Consider the following 20,918-nt stretch of genomic DNA (forward strand, 5'->3'; position numbering starts at 1 on the left):
TAGCTCATGTAAAGGTATGTGGCATGGGAAGAGTTTATGAGACACTATGTTTGTACAGGAAATAATAAAATCCAACCCAGTGCCAACCATGAATGTTTCTTGAGCTGAATTTTTCTCTACGAGGAATATTGTTCCGAGCTGTTAAGTATCCGCAACCAGCATACCTTTCTTCTTCACGCACCTACTTATCAAATCCATCCATCTTCGTCTTGGTATTTCATGACACTTAGAGATGATAGATCAAGACAGAGATGAGTGGATTGGATATGTGAGTGTGTGAGCAAAAGGTAAGGGTGGCTGAAGGTTCGGCGGTCATGTGTTGTCACCACAGGAAGCAGGCCGGTGAACCACCCTTAATTTTTTTCGGACTGGAAAGCAGTGGCCTATTCTCAGGCTCCTACACCTCGAAGAATGGTAATAATATTATGAGCTCGGCTATTATCATCTGTATTGCGCACTTTGACTCATGTTGAAAAGTATACTTTAACCAGTGTTAAAACTGTACAACTGACTCAGGCACTGATTATTTGAATTGTTTATTTTGTGAAAGTTGCAGCAACTTGACATGACTCATGCTGAAAAATCTGACGTGCTTTGGGATCGTCTACTTCGACTGACTGGAATTATGAAGGATATGTCTCACTTTGACTCGCTTTGGAAGATTGAAAGAACTACCCACTGACTCACGCTGTAATTTGCTTCATTGAGCCAGGGTGGTGTTTCCTAGAATGGCATAGCTTCGCAGAGTCCTACACTGAATAACGCACTTCCTACACAGATTTGCACTGGAATTACATACATGAACTTAAATATCGTACACTGTCTCACGCTGGAATTATTTTCTTTAACGTAAAATTATCGTACACTGACTTACTTTGAAGTTAAGATACTGACTTACACTGGAATTTCCTGTATTGACTTACACTGACAAATCCTACACTGACTAGCTGGAAAATTCCTACTATGACTTACACAGGAATGCTGTCATTGGGTTGAAATGGCCTAGTGTGACTCACTCTGGAAATGCTGATTTAGCCTCATATTGAGGTTGAACTGCTTACTTTGACTCAAGTGACTGATAAGGAGAGCACGAAAGTACAGTGAGACTTGCTTCTGGGTGTTAAGGATGGAGGGGGACAGAGGATGAAATAGCTGGTGCGGTAGTGAAATCCAGGAGTAATACGAGTCGGAACACAACCCACCATATTGGTTATGTTGGAACATCCTACTTCAACTCACGCTGGAAAGGAGTGATGAGTTTCCGCCAGTTTGCGCTCGGGGGACTCTTGGCTGTGATGAAGGAGATGGCGTCCATGAAGAACATCTTGGTAGGATCCAGTAAAATGGCTCGCTCTTGCATCATGGTTAGGCATAAGGAGAAGTTGGCTCGCCCGAACTCAACTTCACCCATTACCCCAGTCCAGTGGCCCTGGGAATGGACGAGACAGGTAGGGAACGATGGGATTTATTTTTTTGTACGTGGCATAAAATTGCCATATCTTTATTTCGAGAGCTGATTCTATCTATCTATCTATTGCCAGACGCCTTAATCCCTTATACGGGGTGGTCACAAACAAATCGCCTCCACGTCACCTTGTCCCCTGCCATTTCACTGCCCCGCTCCCAATTCCCCCCCCCCCTCTCATATACCTCTCCACTGCATCCCTCCATCTCATCCTTGGCCTTCCCCTCCCTCTCTCCCCCTCCACCTCACTCACATACACACTCATCGTCAGTCTCTCACTCTCCATTCCCTCCACATGGCTAAACCACCTCAATGTGTTTCTCCTAACGCTTCCTATCACATCCATATCCACACCACAACGTTCCTTCCCATCCTTATTGGTCAGTCTGTCTCTTCATGTGACTCCACAGGCTCCTCTCAAATAACTCATTTCCACTGCTCTCACTCTTGACTTGTGTCCCTCCGACAACGTCCAAGATTCACTTCCATACGTTAGAGTTGGTATCACAATACTGTCATGTAGTAACTTTTTCACTTCCATGCTCACTTCCCTGTTTCTTATCACTGCCTTCAAGGAACCAGCAACCATTCTTCCTTGTTTGTACCCTTTCAAGCATTTCACCTTCCAAACTTCCATCCTTACTCATCACTCTACCCAAGTTCTTAAACGTACTCACATTTCCCATTTCCTCATCATCCAACTTCACTGTACATTCACTGACTTCCCCTCTCTCGAAAACTATAACCTTACTCTTTCCTACATTCACCTTCAGATTCCGTTTCTTACACACTCTCCCAAACTCATCCACCAAGCCTTGCAGCTCCCTTTCTTCTTCACTTAACAGCACAGTATCATCTGCAAACAGTAGTACAGGGAGTTTCCAAACACTGCCCTCTCTCATTTTTCATTAGGGCAACTTCAAAATCCACTGCCCTACCTTGTATCTCTTTTATAACTCCATCCATATACAGATTGAACAACCATGGAGACATGACACATCCCTGTTCAACCCAACCTTCATATAGGAAAACTCACTCAGTTCACTATCCACACACACTGCAGCCTTAGCACCCACATACATACTCTTTACAGCATTCAGCAATTTCCAACCTACTCCATATATTCTTTATGCTTTCCACAATCCTTGTCTATCCACCCTGTCATATGCTTTCTCCAAATCCATGAAAGCCGCATACAACTTTTTTTTCCCTCCTCTAGACACTTTTCCACTAGAGATCTAAGATATCTGATCTACACAATCTCTTCCCTTCCTAAATCCTCCCTGTTCTTCTCTAACAAATTCCTCAGTTATTTCCCTAACCCTGTCAATAAGCATCCTACCATATACTTTTCCTATTACACTAAGAAGACAAATGCCCCTATGATTACCACACACTTCTTTTTCCCCTTTCCCTTCGTACAAAGGAATAATTATACCTGACTTCCAATCCTTCGGGACTCTACCTTCCTCCCAGGCCAATCTGCACATCCTCCACATCCATTCTACTACTATTTCTCCCACATGCTTCAGCATTTCACCACACACTCAATCAATTCCTGGGGCTTTCCCCATTTTGACTTTCTTCATTGCTTCCACATCTTCCATCCTACTGATTTCTTCCTGTCTTCTCACCTCCCTCCTTCTCCCAGCCATTCCCCAGCCACTTATACTCGCATTACTTTCATACACTATGTTCAACAATTCATTAAAGTGTTCTCTCCATCTGCTCACTTTTTCTCCTTTCTCAACTAGTAATCTACCATTTTTATCTTTCACCCCCTACAGACATCATTGCCATCCTGTCTGTCTCACTTTACCTCATTCCAGAACATTTTCTTACATTCCTTTCACTTGACACGCAAATTCCTTCCAAAATCCTCATCCACTCTCTTACTTTCTCTTACTAATCTTTAAACTTCTCTCTTCCTTTCTACATATAACTCTCTCTTCTGTCTCTCAACTTCTTCCACCCCCCTATTTCTCATCCATTCATTATATGCTTTCTTCTTTTGTGCCCAGCCTGTCTCACCTCTTCATTCCACCATGCTGTTCCTTGCACCCCCTTTCGCCTTCTCTTAACCCCTCACACCACCTCACAAACTGCACATATTTCGTCTGTGAATGTCTTGCACACACCTTCCACGTCCCCCATCTGCTTCAATTCATATTTACCCAATCGTTCCTCCACTTCTCTCTTATGTTTTGCCTTTTTCTCATCCTCTTGTAACCTTTCCACTCTCCTTGCATCTACTCCTTCCTCCCGTCCTTCCCTTCTTCTATTTCTCCATTTTACTTGGACCTTGATTCTGACCACCACCAAGTGGTGGTCAGAAAGTCCACTCCCCCAACCTCTAAATGTTCTTGCATCCATAACACATCTTCGCGTCCTTCATCCACGCACACACATAATCAATCATTGCCTTCCTTTCGTTCATTTCACCATCCACCCTTCTTATCACTCATCATGTATGCCTGTGGATCATTTTGTGCCTGAAGAGGATATTGGCTATCACCAACCTCCTCCTGGCACAAAGCAGTGCCATTCTCATCTATCTCAGCAGGCACACCCCACTCACCGATTACTCCATCCACCTTCACATGCCCTACTTTACCATTCATATCACCAATCAAAAACACTCTCTCTTTCCTTTCCAACTTTTCCGTGCAGACTTCCACATTTGTCCAGAACTCTTCTCTTACTCTTCTTGCACAATCTTGCGTTGGCGCATACACGCACACAATCGCCCACATTTGTAGTCCAACTTTCAGTTTTACCCACACAATCCTTGAGCCAAGTGATCCATACTGTCTTATAGTTTCCTTCCATCTGTTACTCACAATAATACACACTCCTTCTTTTGCCCCCTCATTTTCACCTACTCCTGCCGATTCATAACATGATATTAATACTGAAATACGGTGTTCTTCACGAAGAAGTGCAATGGAACAGCCTATTGTTGTCTTCAACAACTGAGCTACATCAAATAATCCAAAAAATTTCGAAAATCTGAGCCCTGTTTAGCAGAAAGAAGTATGTGAGTTCGCTGTTATCGTTCCAAGCACAAGGAATAGTTGGCTTGCATCACTCATCACGCCAATCCAATGACCTTTTATTGCGAGGCAAGACTGAATCGGGATTTATACCCACATGCTTAAAACTTAAACAGTGAAAGGAAAAGCAAGTTCCAGAAATGAGAGATGAGACACGATAGGATCCGGCGAACAGAGTCGCTTCTGAATAATGGTGAGGCTAAAGGATTGACTTTTATGAGAGAGATGTATTTTGAAGACCAGTGTAATGAGAGAAAAGAGCAAACAGACTGAGAATGATGGGGGTTCACTGACATGGTTTCCTAGTAAATCATGACTTGAAATTCATCACCACTTATTCAACTGATCCATTTGCCCCCATTTGCCACGAAAGCCAAGCAACAAGGTGTTTCAGGATTTATGACCGTATCTTTAAAACTGTAATTGGGAAGAAGACAAGCCTCCAGCATTTTTAATAATTTCCGGGTGCTTGACGAAGACAGAGCCTCACCTATAACCCAGACAGGATCCAGTGAATTTGCTCGTTGCTGTACGATAACCAGGCATAAAGAGAAAGTGGCTCGTCCGAAGTAGACGTCATCCATGACTGTTCAGTTGGCCTTGAAATTAAAAGGAGACAGGTCCAGAACGATAGGATTTTCTCGTTCCATGGCCAAGCAAGACATTTGTTATATCCAGTCTCAGAGTCATCCATCATCCCACACCAGTCACTCTTTTGGACGAGTAACAGAAGTGAGAAACTAAAGGGATTCACTGAATTTCCTTGCTTTTGCGTTATGACCAAAGTGCAAGGAAGAGTTGTCATATCCGAACTGAACATCAGCCATAAGGTTCAGTGAAGATACAGTACAGTAATGTCAGGTACAGTTAATGTTTGTTTGGGGCAACCAATATTTGATACAGTTAATATTTGCTGCAGCTGATATATATTGATGTGTTGCAGCTAATTTTTGGTGCAGTTAGAGTTTGATGCAACTAATGCCCGTTTTTTGCCGTTAATATTTGGTGGAGGTAAAGTTTGTTTGGTTCAGCTAATTTATGATGCACTTGCTGTGAAATTTAGAAAACATGTACCAGAATATGAGGGTACACTTTTCATTTAATCATCAATATATGAGTGATAGTTAACTATGAAGAACAAATTAATAAATAACCACAAACTGTACAAGCAAGCCATATTTATGCTTCAGCATCCCCTCTAAAATGCCGTGAAACATGCCTGTCTCTATTGACACCATATTAAATATGAGGAAACACAGGACTTGCCAGAATTTTTTGATTAATGTATGATTAAAATCACATACACACACACACACACACACACACACAGAACGTTGCCTGACAAAACCGGTGGTACTGTGCCTAACGCATTTTGAAAATTTTCCTTCTTTCTCAAAGGTGTATTGAATACACAAATGCTCTGTACTAACCAGGTTACATGAATACCTTCTAAACTGTCAACCTTTCCCTTCGCATGCTACGATGGATGATACTGTACTGTACATTTACGTTGCTGAGTTTTTAACGACTCTATACTGTCCATTTCACCATAGTTTGAATGATTATTTTCATGCGGAGGCATGCATTATTCTTTCATATAGTTACCTAGCTTTAGCCAGACGCCTATTCCCGGAAGGAATGGCCACAAAGGAATCGCCTCCATGTCATCCTGTACTCCGTCATCATTTTGCCCTCTCTTCAACCCCCCTTAGTCCCAAAACTTTCCACACCATCCCGCCACCTCATCCTCGATCTCCCCATCCCCTTCCCCCTTCCATTTCACTCACAGGTTTTCTGCATTCTCTCTACATGGCAAAACCATCTCAAGGTACTTCTAATGTTTTCCAACACATCCACATCAACACCACAGCGCTCCTTCATTTCTTCACTTGTTTTTCTGTCTTTTCATATCTCCTTACATTCTCCCTTCAGATGACTCATTTCTCCTGCCACCTTTGGCTTATATTCCTTCATACGATTATTAATTTACCAAACTCTAAAACGTAGAATGAAAGATAACTTGACGATGTGAGTAGTCTTTGTCTTGATAATAATTTTCTTTCCTGAATCACTACATGCTGTGTGTGACATAACTACCTCTTCAAAAGCTGTACTTACAGAAAATACAAAAACCGTCTTGTTTGGGACGAAATTTGAAAGTACTGGGGAGTAAAAACAAAGCCAAACAATTACCATATATAAACTGATCAACATTTCAACATTTTCTGTTATCATTATACCACCATATTTACGGAAAGTCAATATTAGTACAGAGAAGAGTTTACGACGTTGAACAAAATATGCTAAATATCTTACAGTCTTAGAGTTAAGAGATAATTCAGTACTACAAAACAATAAAAATTGACGATAACAAAGTTCACTAGTTAAAACAGTCATCAGAGTAAAGATTAATGCAGCAGAGGAATCTTGTGCAGAGAGAGAGAGAGAGAGAGAGAGAGAGAGAGAGAGAGAGAGAGAGAGAGAGAGAGAGAGACTTCCTAATACTCACATCTTCCTTGAGAACACCAAATTCACCATCAGCGGGCATGATGATGTCGTAGGTGAAGTTCAGTTTATAAGCCATTGCATCCAGAATGTTGGTGTCAAGGGATGGTTTAGGTATGACCACCCTGGATCCTTCAACAATCTCATAGTCCACAAACGGCCTGTATTGCAAACCGGAGCCTATTAGTTTGGTTCCGTAGAAATTAGCCATCTGGTCTGGGAATATGTCATTGTTATTTGCAAGGCCTGTGTCACTGGACCACTTGTTAACATTGTGAACTTTGGGGGAACCTGAAGGGTGCAAGAGCTGGCGGATTAATACACGCCAGTAGGTATTGTTCTGATTCGTCGGCGGGATGATGACTGCCATGTTTTGCTCTTTCCCCAGGCGTTGATCCAGGAGGAAGCGTTCAGCCTCAACGGTGTCTTCGGCGTGGACGAGGAAGTATTGTGTTAGCTTGTTGGAGGAAAAGTCTGTTAATAAAGCCAGCAGTTGGGAGTCGGGTGGTTCTGGCATCATGTACGTTATGCAGGAATACGGAGTCACTCTTGCCGTATATTTCTTTATGTATTTCAATGCTTCACGATTTTGGTGAGAGACTTTTTGACTGAGGATAATTTTCACATCTGTTTTCGCCTGGTCCACCACTATTTTTTCCATAGATTTTTCTGCATAACGGTTGACTTGTCGGGAAAGTAGTGTATTTTCTGGATATGTTTTTGTTCCATTATTTGACCAAGAGGTTGATTTAGTATCATCTTCAGGTAATATCACAGCTCTGAGACACTTTGGGGTGTACTGTTCAGCAAGAAGGTTCATTACAGATGACGCCTGGATGACTTCCATTTTTCTAAATATGTCTACCTCCTCACCCACAGCAGCTGAGAGACGTTGCTTCTCTGCTGATGATTTGACCATAAGTAGACCAATCACTAATGCAGCTGCCGAATGAATCGGTGATCCCATGACAGTTTGACACCTGAGAAGTGCAGAGAAATTATACCTATATAGTGTAAGGGACGTCAAATTTAGGTATGCCATGCACAAACATCTATCTGATTGTAAGACCCTACAATATCTTCATTAAATTTCATTGCCATAATTATATTAGAATCAGTACAAAAAAATCGTTGTCTAAACTGACATGTTTGTTAGGCTCCTTTTCTTACAATATTAATGAAGCAATGAGCCCCAGTGAAGAAAGTTCTGTACACCACTTTTTTACCAGATGAGCTACAAGGTTGTACGTTTTCTGCTCTCTGCATCAAATCGAAAAGTTATGTTGCCAGATTTGATTGCTAATAAAATGTTTATACATCAACTAGTGATACTACTACTGTCACTCAAGAGTAGTGTATACAGTTTGTGAACAATCATTTTACGTAAGATTGCCAATTTCATAACAATTATTCGACCTTAGTACGTGACTGTAACCAACTGTTCTAAAAAATAATAATAAAAAATAAAAAAAAGGGTCAAACCCTTGTTTATATTAAATCCTTTCACCAATTTTGGACCATACAAGATCAAAATTGTTTTAGCTATTTTATTAACACACAGTCATCCGGCTAGAACTTTGACCTTGCCCTCTGATCTTGACACTGCTCACTCTCAAAATTGAATTCCTTCGTTCTTGCCTCATCCTCAACCCTCGTACTAGGTTCAGTGTAATGTGGTTAAAAACTGTTCAAGTTGTCCTTGCTAGGCCGAAGTGACCTAACCCAACATATATTTTAGTTACTTGAACTATCTTATTAAAATGTGTACATGATCCCATTCTGCAACAGCGATGATTTAGAGTAACAGTATTTTCATGTACAGTAGTATCTTCAGAAAATCTGATCACTCAAGTCCTGTAGTTTAGCATATTGAACTGAAACTGTAGGTACAGACAATAAAACAAGCACTGAAGAATGACGAACTCAATTTTTTTCACATCAATTCTAAGCACGCACTTCGAATCCCTTTTCAGTTAGCGTTGTGATAGACGACATAAAGGACTAAGTTCCCCAGAGAAAGCACTGGATGAGAAATTTTATCAGCAACTGAATACTTTACTGTATATAATATACAAAACCTTTCTGCACAAGAAGATGGCTGGCATTTGCTGTAACGGGAAAATGATTGCCATAGCGGGGACATAACGTCAGTGAACAGAGGTTATCTTCCCTTTGAAATAATTTGTTGTAGTAGAGCCCAGATCACATATTCACGATTTTCATAGGCGATCTCGCTACGCTTGGAAATAGGTCAAAGTCGCGAGGAATCCTGACAGTTCGCAGAGTTTTGACGTTCTGACGTCACTCGTTACGATTGCACTGAGCTTACGCTACGCTAATGCAAGACTGGGAAACGCTTTTACTATGCTTACTCGCCGCTCACAAGGCGATTGAGTCTGAATATCGCCGCTAGAGCGCGATAAGGCACAAATGCGTCTCAATTGAACTGTGCTCGTTGAATGTTCTTCACGATAATACCCAGCTTACAATATGCTCGCACTACGGCTGATCGAGATTTCAGTTGCTGGGGGCATAAATATGAGGCAGGTTCCTCCACTTCTCATCAGTCTATCTTTGGCTTTTTGACAGTGAAGACCTCACCATAGCACTCATGGACAATAGAGAGCTACTGGAACTTAGCCTTACCACCATAGAAATGGACGTAGGTTTGGCTAGATTAGTATTGCAAATTGAAGAAGATTAGAAAAAAGAACAGCAGGAAAAAGAAGAGACTGCAAAGAAGAAGACGGGTGTCGACCAGGCCCTGGCTTCCAAGCATACCACTCTATGGCCAGTATGAGAAGTTAAAGACAGAATTAAGGGCAGATGATCACAGCGGATTCCAGAATGTTCTCAGAGTGGACACAGATGTTTTAAGAGTTGCTTGGTAGAGTGGGACCCTGGACTGAGAAGAAAGACACTTTCTGGAGGCCAGCCTTGGAACCTGGATTGAAACTGGCCATCACTCTGAGGTACCTGGCAATTGGAAACAACTATAAGTCATTACAATATGGATTTAAGGTGGCTTAGAACACCATCTCTATTCTCGTGCCTGAAGTTTGTGAAGCTGTCACAGAAAAAGATGCAGAGGAACTGATATCATGTCCTACAACCCCTGACGAGTGGAAGGCAGTGGCTGAAGTCTTTCAAAACAGATGGAACTTCCCTGATTGTGTTGGAGCCATTGATGGAAAGCACATTATCAAATGTCCTAAAAGTGCTGGCTCTAAGTTCTACGAGTACAAGGGGTTCCATTCCATAGCACTGATTCTGGGCGCCCGGGCGTTCCCGCGAGTTGCCAATAATAGCCGAATGCAGTATGCTGTCACTATACATGCGTTACGCTCTTCCCGATTTCTTTAGGCTCACACAATGCTTCCACTATGCACAATGACCTGGATTTAACATCGGGTTACTGTCCTGGAGTTTTTAAACATGTTGATTTTTTTTTTTTTTTTTTTTTCGCCTTCCCGGTTCGCCCTGCTCGCTTAGGATTGCGTTATGCTTGCCGATGAAATGTGCAGATTTGATTATGACACTTGTTTGCTGTTAGGCAATAACCCCGAAAGCACTTTCGTACAAAAATCTTGTTTAAAATCCTGATAGTTTGAACTTGGCCTCAGTTATTAACGGATCCCCACAAGACGCAAGGAATGAAAAAGAAATCATTTATAAATTTGAAAATTTGAACACTAGTGAACAAACACAGTAAGCGTAGACCAAAAAGAAGAAAGAAAGAATCCCAATTTAGTAATATGGCATTTTTAATTGCTTAACTCCACATACCACCTGATTATTTCCTTGGTGCAGGGGACGCCATTCTTAGAGAAATATATTCAGTGTAGGATGTCTTTTTTCTTTGGACTTAATCTTTTGGGATAGCATGTTTGGAATAATGTTCAGCTGTACTACTTTGCTTATCAGGGTTGACAGTTTTATTTTTTCCCGTGTAATTGTGTCTCTTACCTAAGCTGAATCTATTCTCGATCAAAACAACACCATACGGCGACATTTAAAAAACAGGTAAACTAGGGAGTTTAACACAAACACTCGTCGAAAAAAAAAGCTGAAAGGCAAACAAGAAAATATAAGACTATTCATCGTTAAAAAATCATACTTTTGACAACAGTAAGGTAAACAATTGCATAACTAATCTAGAATTCACAACTTTGCCTTGAATATTTCTAGAAGGTTACAAGGAAATTATTCAGTAAAGTTTTTTTTTTCTCGTTATATACAGGAAGTAAGCCCAACTCAAGGTATCTGGCATTATGATAGAAATATTGTCAAGGAAGAGAATTGTAATGCTGGGTAGAATTAGGCTCGACTTCTCGTTCCTATTTCACCCAACGTGGAGCGGGGTCCTCTTTCGAGACCGGAGCTAGTGCAATAAAGAGAGGCAGGACATAAAAACTTTCGGCAACACCATACACATATATTACCACAGTCAGACACAGGACATTTCAGCAGATATTACAACACAATATTGAGCAATATAAAACCTTATCTAAGATATGAGTATCTCGCAGGATACTTGCTTTCTAGATACTAATGACAACACAACAATCCTAGTGTATTAGGAGTGCAGTAAATACAGGTGCGCGCTGAGCGCGAGGAGGGGGAGGAGGAGGGGGGGTTTGTGATTCACTAGGAGGAGATAGGGGAGGCGCGGAGAGTGACTTAAAACGGCGAGGAGAAAGTTATGGTAATATTGGAAGATGCCCGATATTAGCAGGGGAGTTTATATGGTTTCTGTTAGTGAAGGTACTTTGGTAAATAACTCTGATTCTTGATTTGGCTTTAAGAGCTTGAGCGAGTAATAGAGAGGGTTTTTAGGGGTAGCGTGCAGGGGGGAGGGAATATTATTAATACTTCCTTTCTTGATATTTCCTCGTTAGAGTGGGAATATGTCCCTTTAGGCACAGGCTTATTAATTACACACCTGTCAGAGAGGTCTTCCAGGTATGGTCCATAGAATCTTGCTTCACAACGCGGAACAAGGGCGGAATACTCTTAATACTACTTTCACAATATTATTTTGCGGCTAGATGACATTTCTTCCTCACAGTCTTTCTTTCAGCAATGGGGATATGTCTTTATAGATATCCGGGGTGACACTCGCACATATATTCACTCAGATCTTAGTCCACATTCTCGACCTCTAACTTCTCATTGTGATCTGTTTTACCCCGATATACATCACATAGTTTCACTGCACAATACTGGTTCTAGGAGAGAGAGAGTCACACTTAACCTATATCACTAATATTACATTATCACCCGTATTCTCTTAACCCGCAGCGTCCCGGGGACGTACTTCCACGTCCTCACGTTTTGTCACAGCTAATCCCGGGGACGTACTTCAACGTCCTGCAATTGCAAGGTTCATAATTTCCACAATTTTCAATTTTCGCGAGTCATTTTTGGTACGTATACACGTGACACCTTCCTCAACAAGATGCCAGGCAGAGACAATGCCTTACCCAGCATGACCTCTTCCCCCCCCCCTGCATGCCATTGTCTCAGCAATTCACCTGTTATCAGTGACCTGGCCAGTATAGCCATGTCATGCCACAGTACGAAATTCAGGGCCAGAGTGATTCCCCAATCAATGACAATATGGAGGACAAACTTTACATAGCATTAGAGGAAGAAACAGTTAGAAATGATGATCAGGTAATGTGGCAAAGAAAGGTCAGGTATTAGTGAGTGAAACAATGCTTATAATGCCGATATTACTGCTTGAAAACCAATATACTCTTGTACTACATTTAAATTCGTAACAGTAAATAAATAGATACTGTTTATGAGTGGTGTGAAATAGTTATCCTCCCATAGAATTCGTTTTCTTTGGTGCCAGCCTGATAGAAAACCCAGTAAGGTAAGGAGGCTCTCCTACCTGTAATGAGTATTTTAAACCTCAGGTGAGCGATTTCTCTAAGAATTTTCGATGTTTCTCACCAAAAGCGAAAGTTTTAGCAAAAGAAAAAAAGGGTCAAAAAATGGTCAGGATTGGGGGGTACCAGTGGTCAAAAAGTGGTCGGGACGGGGCGGGCTAAGAAAGGAGACGGGGGCACGACATTGGTGATCCGGCTGAGTTAGGGGCGCCGTCAAGACAGGGCGAACTGAGAGGGCACTGGGCGGCTCGCAAGGGCGTCCTCTCATGTCCGGGACTCCCGGTGGCTTCCAGAATGGGCTCCGGCGTAAGGCCCTTGGGACTGGGGCCAAATAGGCGTCGTGGGGGCGTGGCGAGGTCTCGCCCGGGTGTCCTAGGGAGGGCCGAGAGAGGCGACGGGCTGCGGTCTCCCACGTCCAGAGGCGCTGTCAGGGGAGGACTGCGGCAGTGACTGTCACTGGGGCCCGACAGGTGTGTCTGCTCTAGGGCCAGGCATAAAGAACAGAGACCGGGGGAAGCAGGGAGGTCTGTCCAGGATGTTCTGGGACAGGACACCTGGAGTTCAATCTCCGGTTGTGGAGACGTCCCTCTCCTAGCTACGCCCTGGGAGCGACCATAGATCGTCTCTACCTGGACACTGGGGGAGCGACCATTGATCGTCTCGACCCGAACACTGTGGGAGCGACCATTGATCGTCTCTACCTGGACACTGTGGGAGCGACCATTGATCGTCTCGACCGGAACACTAAGGGAGCGACCATTGATCGTCTCTACCTGGACACTGTGGGAGCGACCATTGATCGTCTCAACCGGAACCCTAAGGGAGCGACCATTGATCGTCTCTACCTGGACACTGTGGGAGCGACCATTGATCGTCTCAATCGGAACACTAAGGGAGTGACCATTGATCGTCTCTACCTGGACACAGTGGGAGCGATCATTGATCGTCTCAACCGGAGCACTAAGGGAGCGACCATTGATCGTCTCTACCTGGACACTGTGGGAGCGACCATTGATCGTCTCAACCGGAACCCTAAGGGAGCGACCATTGATCGTCTCTACCTGGACACTGCGGGAGCGACCATTGATCGTCTCAACCAAAACACTGTGGGAGCGACCATAGATCGTCTCTACCAGAGGGGCGCTGTCTGGAGTACTGTTTCTGACTCCACCCCTAGCTAACTCAGTGATTCCGCCACGCGAAGGTAGTGTCTTTTGCCTACGGTGGCGTCGGCGTGGTGGCTGAATGTCACAGGGGCGCACGGCCCGGGCTGACATGCGTTGTTGTTGCCCGGAGTGGTGGTGGCTGGTGGCGGCTACCCCGTGGGGTCCGTGTGGGGGTGTCGGCATTCTTGTGGGTGAACTCTGTTGTTCCTGGTTCGCCCTGTCGTCGGGGATACTACGGTATTCTCCGGGAGTTTCCTCGGGAGTACTGTTAAAGCCACACATTTCAAGAATGTTGAATATCATGTTATTTAACGGTATGATAGAAATAAATGAGCTATGAATATTATGCAAATATATGAGGTTTGTACTGGTTTGTAGCGAAGTCCATACATTGACACCAAGACAAAAGCAATATATATAATACTATCATTTATATGAGAAGAGGGGAAGAAACTCTCTCTCTCTCTCTCTCTCTCTCATGCATAGAAAAGGAAATAAGAAAAGTAGGAAAGAAGGAACACTGAAGAAGTATCACGCAGCCACAACATGGCTGTATAGCACTAGTGTAGAAGGTAGCGGGGGAGGGTGGATGAATTAAATGCAAGCAGTGACGAGCAGCAAGAAAAGTGATATATAATACTGAAAAGAGAAACGGATCAAGAACCATGAGTTTCGTGGCCACCCGTTTAATCTCCACCCAAGTCAAACACTCTCAGTGATCACCCTGTGGGCAGGGTCAGCCTCAGGAAAATGGGCCACGAGCCCAACACTGAGTGCGGTAGCACTCCGCAAATAGTAATGGCGCAGGTTCAGAGTGGCGTCCTCCCTCATAGAGTATAGGAGCATTCCAGGGAAAACAGCTGCAAAGCTTAGTTCTGAGCTTATTAACTAAAAGACCTTCGTTATTCAAGTGCAACACTACTAGCAATGTCTTGCTAACCTTCGTAGGAGTGGCAAAAGCTAACTGCAAAAATATCGATTTTGTTCTTTCTTTCTTTCTTCATCAGTCATAACTCCAAAACAATAAGGTGTACGCTTGCGTATTATACACAGAAAAGCTGCTTGTCATGTGTAGATTTTTCTTTTCATGTTTAGAAAAGCATTCAGGCTGCGGTTGGTGAATTACGGCCTGAAAACTGCATCGCGGGCAAAAGTATACCATTTTGAATAATACTAGTTAGCTACAGCTGGCCTACAGTTAAAGGACATACCAAAACACTTCTTTTCAGGGGAAGGCACCCTCGTTTTAGTATTTCAGTATGTTATGCATGCAACAATCCAATTCTAGCTCAGGCTTTTTGCATAATTATACGGTATACAATTCATCCGTTCAGATCACTAATGACGGTTTCTCATAGCCACAGGGTAAGACACGAAGTATCAGTGTCATGAAGATGCGAATCTTCGTCCCTCTAAACAAATAACGGCACCGTCAAATTCCCGAGGTGAGTAAACCTATAACCACATGGGCCAGATTGATGAATCAAGAAATCTCATCGTCTGACCTACCAAACTACCAAAATAAGACCTCCATATACTCAGCACATGCTTGGACAGACTGAACTGCATCATCACACATGCAACCAAAAGCCAGGACCTTGGTCTTGGCCTAAGAGACCTTCATTCAGAACTGGCTTTTCCATTCTCCGAAAATTTCCTGAGGGCAATCTGATGTATCTCCAACGTCTCTACTAGGATAACTGCATCGTTAGTAAACTCAAGGTCAGTAACTCTGAAATTGCCAACTGATACTCCACACTGACTTTGACCCACAGCTCGGTCAAGTACCCAATTCATGCACGTGTTGAAAAGCATGGCAGCAAGGTCACACAACTGTTTTACTCCAGTACTTTCAAGGAAGAAGTTGGATGTTCCTCCTTCGCACAGTCAGACAGATTATCCCTGTGAGGATCCCATGGAGTCACAGGAGATCCCATACTGTCTTCCAATATACCATGTGAAACACCTTGTACAGACTACACACGGATCTTGTCGATACCCAACTTGGCGTTACACGAGAATTTGAGAATCTAGGATGCGAACAACTGTAGACTTTTTGGGCATGAATTGAGATTACTCAGGCCTCTGAAACATTAGTAAATGGTTCCAGATACACATCACAAGAATGTAAGCAAGAACCTTACATGGCACACTGAAACACTGTACCATGGTAGTCACCACAGTCACGTTGGTCTCCATTCCCTTTCTAGACAGAGGTAACCAAACCCCTTGCCTAGTCAGGAGGAAAAATATTGGTTTGCCAAATGGCTTTTTGACAGTATATAATACCCTTATTATTACTTCACCTCCATCTTTGATCAGTTCCAGCAGCAAACCACAACCACCAGCTGCTCTACCACTTTTCAGCCTATCTAATGTCTTCTTGACGTCCTCTAGAGAAGGCACAGTATCATCATTTAATTTTTTTTAATGCGAATAAGAAGGAACAAAAGGCTAGGAGCCCACAAATAATTCCTTCCAAGAAAAATAAACAAAAACAGTATACAAGTGATCCAAATTCAAGATCTGTTCATTTCGAGATGCCTGGACACACTGCGTTTGAAGGACTGGAGATCATAGGAAGTAGTAAATACAGACAGAAAGAGACAGTTTCAGAGTTGATCTGTTGTATAAATGAAGGACTGGGAGTAACGGTTAACTCTTGCATTAGAGAGTTGGACAGAGAAGGGATGAGAGTTTGTTGCTAGATGGGTGCTATGCACCTGTCATAGAGGTGGAGGGATGCAAGCACACAGTTCAGAGGAGCAGTGACCATGGAAATAGCGGTAAAAAAAGATAAAGAGCCAACAGTGCGGCGAAGAGACAGAGATTGAAGGAAGCCAGTAAGTGGATGAGAGTTAATGAGACAAAAAGCCTTTGACTCCACCCTATTGAGAAGAGCCGTATGTGGGGAGCTTCCCCACACATGAGAGTTGTACTGCACACAGGGGCGAATAAAACCCGTGTATAAAGTCAACAACTATGCAGGGATAAAGAAGGCACGGAGTCAGCTTAGCACACCTAATCTCTTGAAAACTGATTTTACAAGAGATGTAATATGATCTTTCCAAGATAAATCCCGAGTGAATGAAACCCCGAGCATGTTCAAGGATGATGCATGCTTGAGCTGGATATTATTAAACATTAGTGGGTAGTCCTGTGGAAGATTTTGTCATGTTGATAGGTGTAAAAACTGAGTCTTTGATGCATTAAAAACAACAGGATTATTTTTACCCCAGTCAGAGATATGAACCAAGCCAGACTTTAGGTGTGCCATAGCCTCCTCCATTGTTTGTTGAAGTAATTGCTGAGATGGACGTTGCGGGAACCAAATGGAAAGGTGAAGGGTGAAATCATCAATGTACGTGTGGATAGGGTAGATGTACGGCTTAGAAGATCATTGATGAAAAAAAGGAAGAGAGTTGGTGATAGGATAGAGCCCTGAGGAACACCACTGTTGACAGATCTAGGAGAAGAACGATGGCCGACTACAACAGCAGCTACAGAATGACCAGAAAGGAAGCTGTAGATAAAGGCACAGATAGAAGGATAGAAACCATAAGAGGACAGTCTGGAAATTAAAGATTTATGCTAGACTCGATCAAAAGCCTTTGAGATGTCAAGTGCTATGCCAAAACTTTTGCCAAAGTCCCGAATGGAGGATGACCAGGAGTCTGAAAGGTAGGCAAGAAGATCGCCAGTGGGGCGTTCCTGATGGAACCCATACTGAAGATCAGAAAGAAGGTTGTGATAGGAAAGATGCTTTAAAATGTTTCTGTTAAGATTAGACACGAAAACTTTTGAGACACAGGATGTTAAAGCAATTGGACGATAGTCAGAGGGTTGGGAATGGTCACCTTCTCTGGGACTGGCTGAATGAGAGCAAACTTCCAGCAAGAAGGAAAGGTACAAGTTGACTGACAAAGGTGAAAGAGTTCACTTAGGCAGGGTGTAAGCACAGAAGCACAGTTCTTGAGGACAACAGGAGAGGCTCCATTAGGTCCATATGCCTTGTTAGTATTGAGGCCAATGATGGCAGAAAATACATCAGCTAAAGAAATTTTAATGTTAGCCATGAGGGAGTCAGAGGGAGGAAGTGATGGAGGAACAGCACCAGAATCGTCTATTGTGAAATTGGAGGAGAAAGTCTGAGTGAAGAGATCTGCTTTATCAGTAGAAGAAATAACTACAGGACCATCAGAGTAGAAAAGAGGAGGGAAGGATGATGAGGTAAAGTTACTAGAAAGGTTTTTGGCAAGGTGCCAGAAGGAGCGGAAAGAATTCGAGTTGGACGGTTGAAAGCATTTAGTACAAATGAAGTTATTTTTAGCAGAGCAAAGAACAGACTTAGCACGATTCTGGGCAGAAACATAAAAAGATGTGATTCAGGGGTGGAATGGCTCTGGTACCTTTTATAGGCCCTCTCCTTCTTGCAGACAGCATTAGAACAAGCATGATTAAACCAATGTTCTCTTGCATTAGTAAAAGGATTTGAGAAAGGAATGTATGCTTCCATGCCTGAAAGAATAACCTCCATAATGTACAAGGCACACTCAGGTGGCTCCCGGCCACACAAGCAATAATCATTCTAGGGAAAATCAAAGAAGTACTGCCTGAGGGCCTCCCAATCTGCAGTTCCAAAGTGCCACAGTAAACGTTTCATTAGAGGGTTCGCTGGCCATACTGGAGTGATAGGACAGGTTAAGGTAATAAGGTTGTAATCAGAGGACCCCAACAGAGAGGAAAGCAGAAGAATTAGTTGTAAGAAAGAGGTCAAGAATGTTGGAGCTCTCTCCAGTGCAGTCAGGGATACAGGTAGGGTGCTGTACAAGCTGCTTTATGTCATTAATGATAGAAAAGATGTAGGCTTGTTCACCAGGTGGATCAGTGAAAGGAGAGCCAAAGGTGGTGCTGAACATTGAAATCTCCATTCTAAATGTGTTCCATCGTAGACGTAAGATAGTCGAAGAATTTTTGATAGTCAATAGAATTAGGGAATAAGTAAACAGCACGGATGTATTTAGTCAGAGAATGACAGGAGAGCCGAAGCCAGAGAGTAGAGAATTCAGAAGAATCAAGTTCAGGAACATGAGAGCAAGATAAGTCGTTGTGTACATATGCACAACAACCACCTTTGGCTTGAAAGAGCATGGAGAAAGTAGGAGGGTACAGAAAAGGATTTGCTGCCAGTTGCGTTAGGCAGCTGATTCTCGGTAAGGAAGAGAAGGTGAAGTTTTGAGGATGAGAGGTGATGTTCAAAAGAGAGAAGGTTAGAGGAAAGGCAGTGAATGTTGCAGAAATGAAGAAGAAATTAATCAGACAGTGGTTCCAGGCAGCTCTTAGTGTCGTCACCGGGAGAGGGGCGGATGGTGGGTGCACAGCAGTCAATGGTTGTTCACCAGCCGATGGAAGTTCTCCACAGGAAGGTCCAGCCAAATACAGCTGCTCAAACTACTTAGCCCAAGAAGCCCTATACTCACTCGCCCCCAATACAAGCCATTCATCTTCTGTTCAAACCGAGTTAACTTGCGAGGCAGGTCTGGAGTGGAGCTTCTTCAGGGTTCATAAGCAGTTCGAAGGTCATACTTTCTTTGACATACCTCTACTTTTCCTTTCTCTGTAAAACTTTTCCATGTTGAGACATACGTCTGTGCTGCTCCCAATCCCAAGTCAATCGACAGCATGACTCCTCAATTGTGGCCAGTGTCCCTGGCAAGACAAAACCCCTCCTTGATCTCAGGTGCTCTAAACTGAACTAACCGGTACCACCAGGGTAGCACGTTTAACGTATCCCATTGTTCAACAGGGTCCTCGACAATACTGAGTACTTCATACCGATTTGGGACTGCCACTGCATACTCAAAAGGACATTCTTCATCCCAGAGTTTCTCAAGATGGAACTGTTTTGGGTAGCATTTTGAGGTTCCCATATTTTTTATTTGTTGCCTTAAATGGCAACAACAAGTCTGTGATCGGCAACAAAGGACTCTGCACTCCTAAAAACCCTCCAGTTCTGAAGGATCCTCCAACAAATACAAACAAAGATGTGTTCAGTCTCCTTTGCAACCCATCCAGTACTGGAATACCAAGTCCATTGGTCACTGGGATGAGGAAGCAACAATTCTCAATTTACGAGACTTTGTGAAATCCAAAAAGTAGGAACTATTGGAACTCCTGGTTCCAGAGCCATGGGAACCTACATGCACAGACTCCTCAAATCCTTCCCTGTCAGTACCAGTAACTACATTGAAGTCATCCAGGAAAAAGAGTATATCCTGCAATGGGTACTATACCATAACTGTATCAAGTTTGGCATAGAACAGCAACTTCTCTTCAAGATCACTCATCACAGTTGGAACATACAAGGCAATAACTGAGATGAGACCTAAGTAGTGCTTCAACCTCACCAGCGTTATACACTCACCAACCGGAGTTTTCCTGTCAGTACAACTGACAAAGCAAGCAACAGTTGCCACAGTAACATTTCTAAGCTGGCCACCATTGTCACAGCCAGACCAGTAGTGTGTATAACCATCGCTACTGATCTCTCCATGCCTGGGGCATCTCACTTCAGACAGTGCAGCTATGTGACTGCCCATCAGCCCCAGCTCTTGTGACAACAAAGGCAGTTGGCCATCCCTTAAAATGCTTAGAAAGTTCCAAGCCCCCACTCTGTGTGCCTTCTGGAGGCTAAACCAGCACGTGGTGCTACAGGTTCGTACATCCTCTGCGCCACCACACCATTCATAAACAGGTTTAGGACTAGGGGGTCCCCCCCTACACTTCATCCAGCTGGTGGGATCCTGTAGGTTTAACTCAGCAGCCATCATAA

The sequence above is a fragment of the Coenobita brevimanus genome, chromosome 56 (assembly GCF_032717465.1).
Source record: "Coenobita brevimanus isolate Jiangsu-jjx chromosome 56, ASM3271746v2, whole genome shotgun sequence".
NCBI lineage: Eukaryota > Metazoa > Arthropoda > Malacostraca > Decapoda > Coenobitidae > Coenobita > Coenobita brevimanus.